Source organism: Nannobrachium achirus (genome assembly GCF_963921795.1).
Source record: "Nannobrachium achirus genome assembly, chromosome: 22".
Lineage (NCBI taxonomy): Eukaryota > Metazoa > Chordata > Actinopteri > Myctophiformes > Myctophidae > Nannobrachium > Nannobrachium achirus.
Genome location: NC_137829.1, coordinates 42,859,496 through 42,867,223, shown reverse-complemented (window position 1 = coordinate 42,867,223; position 7,728 = coordinate 42,859,496). Strand labels below are relative to the sequence as shown.

Here is a 7,728-nt window from a genome sequence, read left to right as displayed (position 1 = left end):
GCTGCAGTCTAACATCATTAGACATAGATATTTGGTTGGTTTTAGGTTGTGTTGGTAACTAACCAATAACCAACGTCTGTTCAACGTATAATCCCAACGTCATATTGACGTCGAACACTGACATGCTCTTGTCGGATTTTTGACCAAACCTCAATGTCTGCCCAACGTTATCATGACAACGTCCACACAACGCTGCAGTCTAACATCATGAGACATAGATATTTGGTTGGTTTTAGGTTGTGTTGGTAACTAACAAATAACCAACGTGTGTTCAACGTGTTTTCCCAACATCAGGCTGATGTTGAATCACTGACATGCTGTTGTCGGATATTCGACCAAACCTCAGTGTCTGCCCAACGGTATTATGACAACGTCCACACAACGTTGAAGTCTAACATCATCAGACGTTGATATTTGGTTGGTTTTAGGTTTTGTTGGTAACTGACCAATAACCAACGTCTGTTCAACGTATTATCCCAACGTCAGGTTGACTGCTTAACTTACAATGCTGTATGCATTGCAAAGGATTATGCTTTGCTGGGGATAAAAACAGAACATCTCTGGTTAAAGAACACATAAAGTATGCAGTTTAAGGGACAGTAAGGTGTCATTACAGTTAGGGACATCTGAATGTTTATGAAATTAAATTAATTTGGATCATAGCATTCATTGGACTATCAGTGTCTCTCTTGAATGTAATGGTAGTTACAGGTAAGCATGAGCATTCAGTTAATCTTGGATGTGAACAAGACCAGTATAACGGGGGAGTTTATTGGCATGGACATAGTGAACAAGGTATCTAGCAAGAATGTCAAAGTTCCTTGATAAGCAACCCCTGAGGACACTAGCCACTTCATTGGTCCAGCGTACCATTACATTGGCTCAACAAAAAACTAAAGATAGGCCGCAACAGTGCCGATTATAAATGAATGTGGGTTGTCCTTAAAGTCCAAGACCATTTCAATTTCAATGTTTTGAATCCTAAATAAGAGCTAGTGTATCTAATCTGAAATGACAGGAACTTAGAGGACAAGTAGGCCTATATTTCTTCAGTGGGGGTATAACAAAATGCATTGTGGCCTAAACTCGGGCGATAAAGAGAGAAAGACAGACAGACAGATAGGCACACCATGATGCTTATCTAACAGTACACAGCAGAATGCTGTGACAATGACCTTTGAATCTTGCCTAGAGTCCATGATTAAAGGCATATCATTCAGCCACAGAAGGGCTTACATAGGCTAGAAATGGCTAACTGTTAATGGAAAGGTCTTGACCTCAGCTGTAATAGGTCATTGTTGAACATCTATGGGACACCATCAAATGGGGTATACCCATTTAAAGATAAAAACAACATATCCCATAATATCTCCTGGCACAGGGATCATCAATGTCTGTACATTGACACATGTGGCGAGACTTGCCTTTGACCATGGTAGATTTTAGATTTTGTTTTTAAATAACAATGTTGTAATTTTGATCATGAGACTAAATTTCTGTCCTAGTCTCCAGGGTTTCTTCAGGATATGTATGACACTATATTCCACTAGTACAGTGGTTCTCAATTTATTTGTATTATTATTATTTTTAAGGACCCATAACTCTGAGAGTGTTTATGGGTCCATTTGGTTCCATACACTCTCAGAGTTACAGACCTGTAATGTTCGATTTGGACCGCATTCAAGGAACTTTGAGGTCCCTCTCAACCTGCTTTGAGAACCACTGTGCTAGTAGACATTTGAGACTGGCTCTTTGTGTGCTACTGGTAACATTATTGTCCACTCCATGGCAAAAATATCATTCAGACAAAAATGTCCACCGCAAGCCAGCCTGGGGTATCCACAGTTTAATACCGCATACTATTAACTATGAAGTTTATCAATGTAAAACATTATAGATGTGACATAGAACAAAGTGTACAAATCAGCCCAACATACACAACCCATTATGGACGGGAACCCCTGTTTTATCCCTCAGGCGTTTTTTTCTGAAAACTTAGGTCAGGCTTTAGAAGGTATCGACCTTATGTCTTAATGGTTTAAAAACAGTAAAGATATATGGAATGGCAACCTGATATTAACTGCATTTGTTCTCGAAGTGGGGTCCTTGAGGGAGTTCCAGGGGGTCCCCTGCTAAATGATAGTTAGGAATGAAATGGACCCTTATGGGTAACTCATAGTGTACAAATGGAACCAAAATGGACCCATTAACATTGATTTTACAATAAATTGGGGTCTCAGATAGAAATGCCATAAAATGGAGGTCCGTACTTAGACTAATGCATGTCAAACTGGGGTTCTTGCAATTAAAATAGTTGAGAATCACTGCTTGACTCATCAAAATCTTCTCTAATGGAAATGTTTCTTCTTTGAAATGTTTGAGATCCACTACCATACTGTATTCCTCAATGCTTCAGAAGCTTAATATAAAACTATCCTGCTTGAAATGAGTATAATACAATAAAAACATCATCCTGACGTCAACCTGACGTTGGGATAATACGTTGAACAGACGTTGGTTATTGGTTAGTTACCAACACAACCTAAAACCAACCAAATATCAACGTCTGATGATGTTAGACTTCAACGTTATGTGGACGTTAGTAAAATAATGTTGGGCAGACATTGGTTATACAAGCAAATTATCATCTGTAATTAAATCTGATTAAAACACATTTTAATGCCTATCTTTTGGGATATTATAGTTTGGAGGAAACATATGAAAGATGAAGGGAGCCATCTTTGTAGTTACAGAGAGGAACACAATATATGTGTGTTTATGGAAAGCAGTTTGAAAATCAACTACACTGCCCACAATGCAATTGCAAATGCCTGATTGGCTGTGTGTCATGTGACTGTGATGTGGCCAGCTACCACTGGCTCTGCTGAGAGCACACCCCCACTTTGAATCCAAACAGCCCACAGCAGTTACATTTGTCACCAACAGCAAGCATTGAGAGCTGCTTGTCTAAAAGTGATTTAAGATAAAACTAAACTAAATAAAATCACTGTTGATTGTTGAACAGGAAGATAGGTTGCTGCCAGTCTATTTGTGGGATTAAATCTACATTATGGAGACTTTTTGCACACAGAGAAGGAGTTTTGGAGCAGGGAGATGACACAGGTATGTAAAGCTATTTTAATTGATTGCTTTTGCTTCCAGTACTTTTTACAACTTCACTATTTACAATTCATACTCCAGTGTTTTCAGCCCTTTTCATGTCAAGGACCCCAAAATCCAAAATGACTATTTGGCTGCAGACCCCTTTTAATATGTGACAGGAACCCTCATTCCTGTAAAAAAGTTTCCATTATATAATGTTTCCAAGGTCCATTATTTATTCAGCAGTTAAATAGTGTTATTGTGACAGTAATCATTGCTATTTATATAGTGTTTGTTTAGTAATGTTAGGTTGGTTCCAGCCTTCTAGTAGGTCCCCAGCTAAATGATGGGGAGTTGATAACCAAATGGACCCCTATAGATCTTTTAATTACTGTAAAATCAAACCAAATGTACAAGCTAAATTATTTTTTACACATGATCTGTATTCCTAAATTATTAGGTATGAGACTGAGAGGCTAAATCTCACTAAATGGTGGTCCATGGCTCAAATGCATAATTGACAAACACTGATTTTGTGCCATGGTTCTCAAAGTGGGAGTGGGAGCTAGAAGTGATTAACAGGAGTGTGTGTGTGTGTGTGTGTGTGTGTGTGTGTGTGTGTGTGTGTGTGTGTGTGTGTGTGTGTGTGTGTGTGTGTGTGTGTGTGTGTGTGTGTGTGTGGTACATGGCTCATTTGTAATGTATTTTGTAGTCTTTCAACTTTTGTTTTTCTTCTGTCAACAGAAAATTCCAACGTCGAAAAGAAAACCAGTCTATGCAATATGGTAGGTTAAGTCTCCTCTTACCACCCTTTAGCAAAGTCCTTTTTAATCCAGGAAATCCAGTAGTAATCCACAATAGGAAAATAAAAGGTATCATCCTGTGGTATAATATCCAAGATCCAATATAGAATACAGCATGACTTTTGCATGAGACTTCTCCTTCTCTTCTTACCCTGTACTGCCAAAGCTGCACTTCACAGGTGTTACAAACACGTCTGAATGCCAATCTACTGCAGCCAATCACTGCAGGAACTAGTCAAGTACTAAATAATATACTGTACATGCTCATATTATGCAATGTGTTCTTGTAGATAATTTTGTGTCTAATGCAACATTGTTGTTTGATGGAGTATGATAAAATCTAACCTATTCATTTCCTTTTTCACTCTCTCTCTGTAACATGAGGTGTCTCTGTGGTGGTATGAGGTGATCCTGGGAGCTAAGCCAACCAGGTAATTTACTTAATTAATAATGATTTATTTGAACTGAGAAGCCATTTTACAGCCTCACATTGTGTGTGCTTGTAGATCAGCTATTTTTGTGACTTCGGTCCATTATATCTCCCCTTTAATGATTGAATGATTGCACTCTCCCACAGTAATAAGGAAAAGAAAAAACAACACATGTTGACCATTTTTACACTTTGTTAATTTTAAGCTCAGTGTCAGGGAAGCCCACAATGAGAGTAAATGCCAGCAGAACAATATTGCAAGCCATTTTGGCAAAACCTTGATCGGCGCTACCCACACGTTAGGTTGTGTAGCTCATGCCTCGAATGCCCGATGCTTACAAGCTGTACTTTGTTGTAAAGGTGACGAATCAATGATAAAAATGATATAAAACAATACAAATTGGTATTATTAAAGGGGAGATAATGGACCGAAGTCAAGTTTCCTTTCTTTTTGTGCTGATTTTATTTCCTTTCTCTCTGTGTCTCAGGTGCCGTACGTTGGGTGGCTGCTTGTTCTTGTGACGCAGTGTCCAGTCCTGTCTTATGTGGAAGCAAACATGTATGAACTAGTCACTAGTCTGTTTTCACTTCTCCCTCTCTCTCTCTCTCAGGTGTCTGCTGTGCTTGTCCCGCCTTTCCTTTGGGATAGACATGGTGGTTTCTACTCTTGGGAGATAACAACCAGGTAGTCTGATCATTGTTTTGTACTAAATAGCCAATCTACAAACTGTTGTGCGATGGAAAATTATAACGCTTTGATTGGGTGTCTAACCTCTCTTTCTCTCTCAGGTGGCGTGACGTGTCTGATAGTCCTTTCGGACCTGGTGCCAGTGGTTGACAGGATAGAGGATGGAGAGAGGAGCAACATCTCTGTGATGACCAAGCTTTTAAGACCTTGGTAGGCTTTATATGAGTCACAGTATAAAGTGCATGTTTCAACATGGAAGAAGAGGAGGTTCGCACACTGTTCCAGAGCTCCGGTAAATAGTTATTATTCTATCCTAATAAACTATTTACTGGAGCTCTGGAACAGTGTGTGAACCTCCTCCTTCCATGGTGTGTATATTATATATTCCTTGGTTCGGCACCTGTAAATCTTTGGAGATGTGCTTGCTTCCCTCTCTGCATGTTTCAACATACAATATGAATTAACCCTTGTGTGATGTGGTTTTCAGTGTCTGCATAATTATTTGTTTAATTATTCTAGGCGATGGCCTGTCTGCATGTTTTCATTTTTTCGCAGCTTAACCACTGGAACCCCCTCTTATGACAATGTCATGATATGTGAAAATAAATAAATACAATTTTGCATGAATGTAGCTTATAGACCTGCTGTTGCTGAGCAGATTTGGTGTAGAGGGTTTAAAAAAGCGGACCACCCTGGGCCACCTGATCAACAAGGGATCAAGAGATTATATGCCATGTTTACAAAAGAACCTTACCCTACTATATTGTTCACAAAAATGTAATATGTTTTTCTTCAGGCTCTTCGGTAACCACATGAAGGGGGAAAAGGAAGGTGGCTTTGGAGAAGACTGATGTATTTTAGAGCAATACAAGGTAACTTCATGTTGACCAAGGACAGACAATTGGCACACACCAATCTGTAAATAATGTAATTGGGCAAAACATGTCCTTCCCTTTGATACAATGGCAAGTGTCTTTGATTTGGTGTCTAACCCAGGGGGTTTCAAACATTTTTGACTCGGGTCACCTCGCCCCTGTAAATAATATTTTAATCCACAGCACCCTTGAAGTACACTGTAAATATTTTGAATCTTACACCATTGGAGAAATATCAGTTTCCATTAGAACTGACTGAAAATAACTTTATACTTTATGTTTAACCACTTGAACCCCAGCATCCCTATTCTGGGAGGAAGGTTCACCAAAAATAGCCGATCTACAAGCTCACAGCGCGTCGTGACATGTTGTGAGCTTGTAGATCTGCTATTTTTGCAGAAGAGAGTTGGCCGTAGATGGAAAAATAACTCCTCACAAATCAGGTCAGTTTTACCTGATCAGATTATTCTGAGACACCCCTGGACTGGCATCAAGGCACCCTAGGGTGCAACAGCACCCACTTTAGGAAACCCTGGTCTAACCTATTTCCTTCTTTCTTCTCTCTCTCTTAGCTGGCGTGATGTGTCTGCTTGGGTCCAGTCGTTGAGAGGATGGAGAGAAGAAGCACCTCTGTGACCAAGCTTTTTAAGTAAGTAAGAAGTAATGCACAGCATAACACAGTATAAGGTTTGGGTGTTCTGTGGTTTTCAGTGTCTTACAATTTAATTCTTCTGGGTGAGGTCCTGCTTAACCAACTGAACTCTTGTTATTTTAAGGTTATGAGGGTGAACATGATGTGAAGTTTTCAAGTTTTTGTATGCATTGTGACCTTGTAGACACACCTGTAAATAATTTAATTTGCAAAACATGACAATGTGGTGGTGTAAGGTTATGACAGCATGTTACATATTTTGTATTCTCTTTTTCTACAGATGCCGTCATGACGTTCAACCCAGAAGCAGAGGACAACCTAAAGCAGCAGAGGCGGGAGACACAGGGGAACTGTCCATTTCAAGAGGGACACTATGGACTGATATAACTTGAATTAGTTCTGGTTGGACCTAAAACCTGGTAGCTCACTGGACATGCAGGCAAGAGGAGGCAGCGGGGGACACAAACGCATGCACTCAGAACTGATTGAACTGACACTGTGAATTCTGGGGGATCTTGGTAGTTCTGTTTGGACCTACAGTTTAATCTGGCAACTCACCGGAATACATTTTTTAAATTATTTTTTGTAGTTGTGAACTCACCGGAATATATTTTTTTAAATAATTTTTGTTGTTGTTGTGAACTCACTGGATTATATTTTTTAATTATTATATTTTTGTTGTGAACACACCGGAATATATTTTATTAATAATTTTGTTGTTGTTGTGGGACATATGCAAGTAAAAAGGAAACTGTCTGGAAGTTCTCTCTGAGGTAGGCTGTGCTATTATTTCATGTATTTCTTTATTTGTCCAGTGTTAAGGTAAAAAAAAGGTGAACTGTTATGTTCTTTTCTGGATCAAGCTTAATCAGACCTAGTGACTGCTGTGTGAGCTACCCTCTATTCACTATTCAGTACTTGACACAATTTGGTGTCATACTGTCATATGTCTGGAAGTTGATGTGATGTTAGCGTTGGTTTTCACGCCCTCTGATGTTTTGCATTTCCAACTTTGGTCATTGATGTCAACCTAATGTTGGGTTTTGACAGCAATGCACCTCTTGCTTACATGTCTAACCAACATTGGAGGATGACGTCTTGCCAACGTTGGGTTATGTTCATTTAACCAAATTAGAACTTGTATCCAAATTTGGAGTTGAACCAGTAATCGTCTACAT

At 39.2% G+C, this 7,728-nt stretch overlaps 1 long non-coding RNA gene across 1 annotated transcript; it reads left to right on the top strand.

The window, feature by feature from the left end:
• The first annotated feature begins 2,922 nt into the window (after positions 1–2,922).
• LOC308307805 lies at positions 2,923–7,315 on the top strand. The gene is made up of 8 exons (XR_013963240.1): positions 2,923–3,123; positions 3,847–3,887; positions 4,290–4,336; positions 4,947–5,020; positions 5,125–5,233; positions 5,820–5,895; positions 6,471–6,547; positions 6,831–7,315. It is a non-coding gene; the product is annotated as an uncharacterized lncRNA (long non-coding RNA).
• Positions 7,316–7,728: the final 413 nt, after the last annotated feature.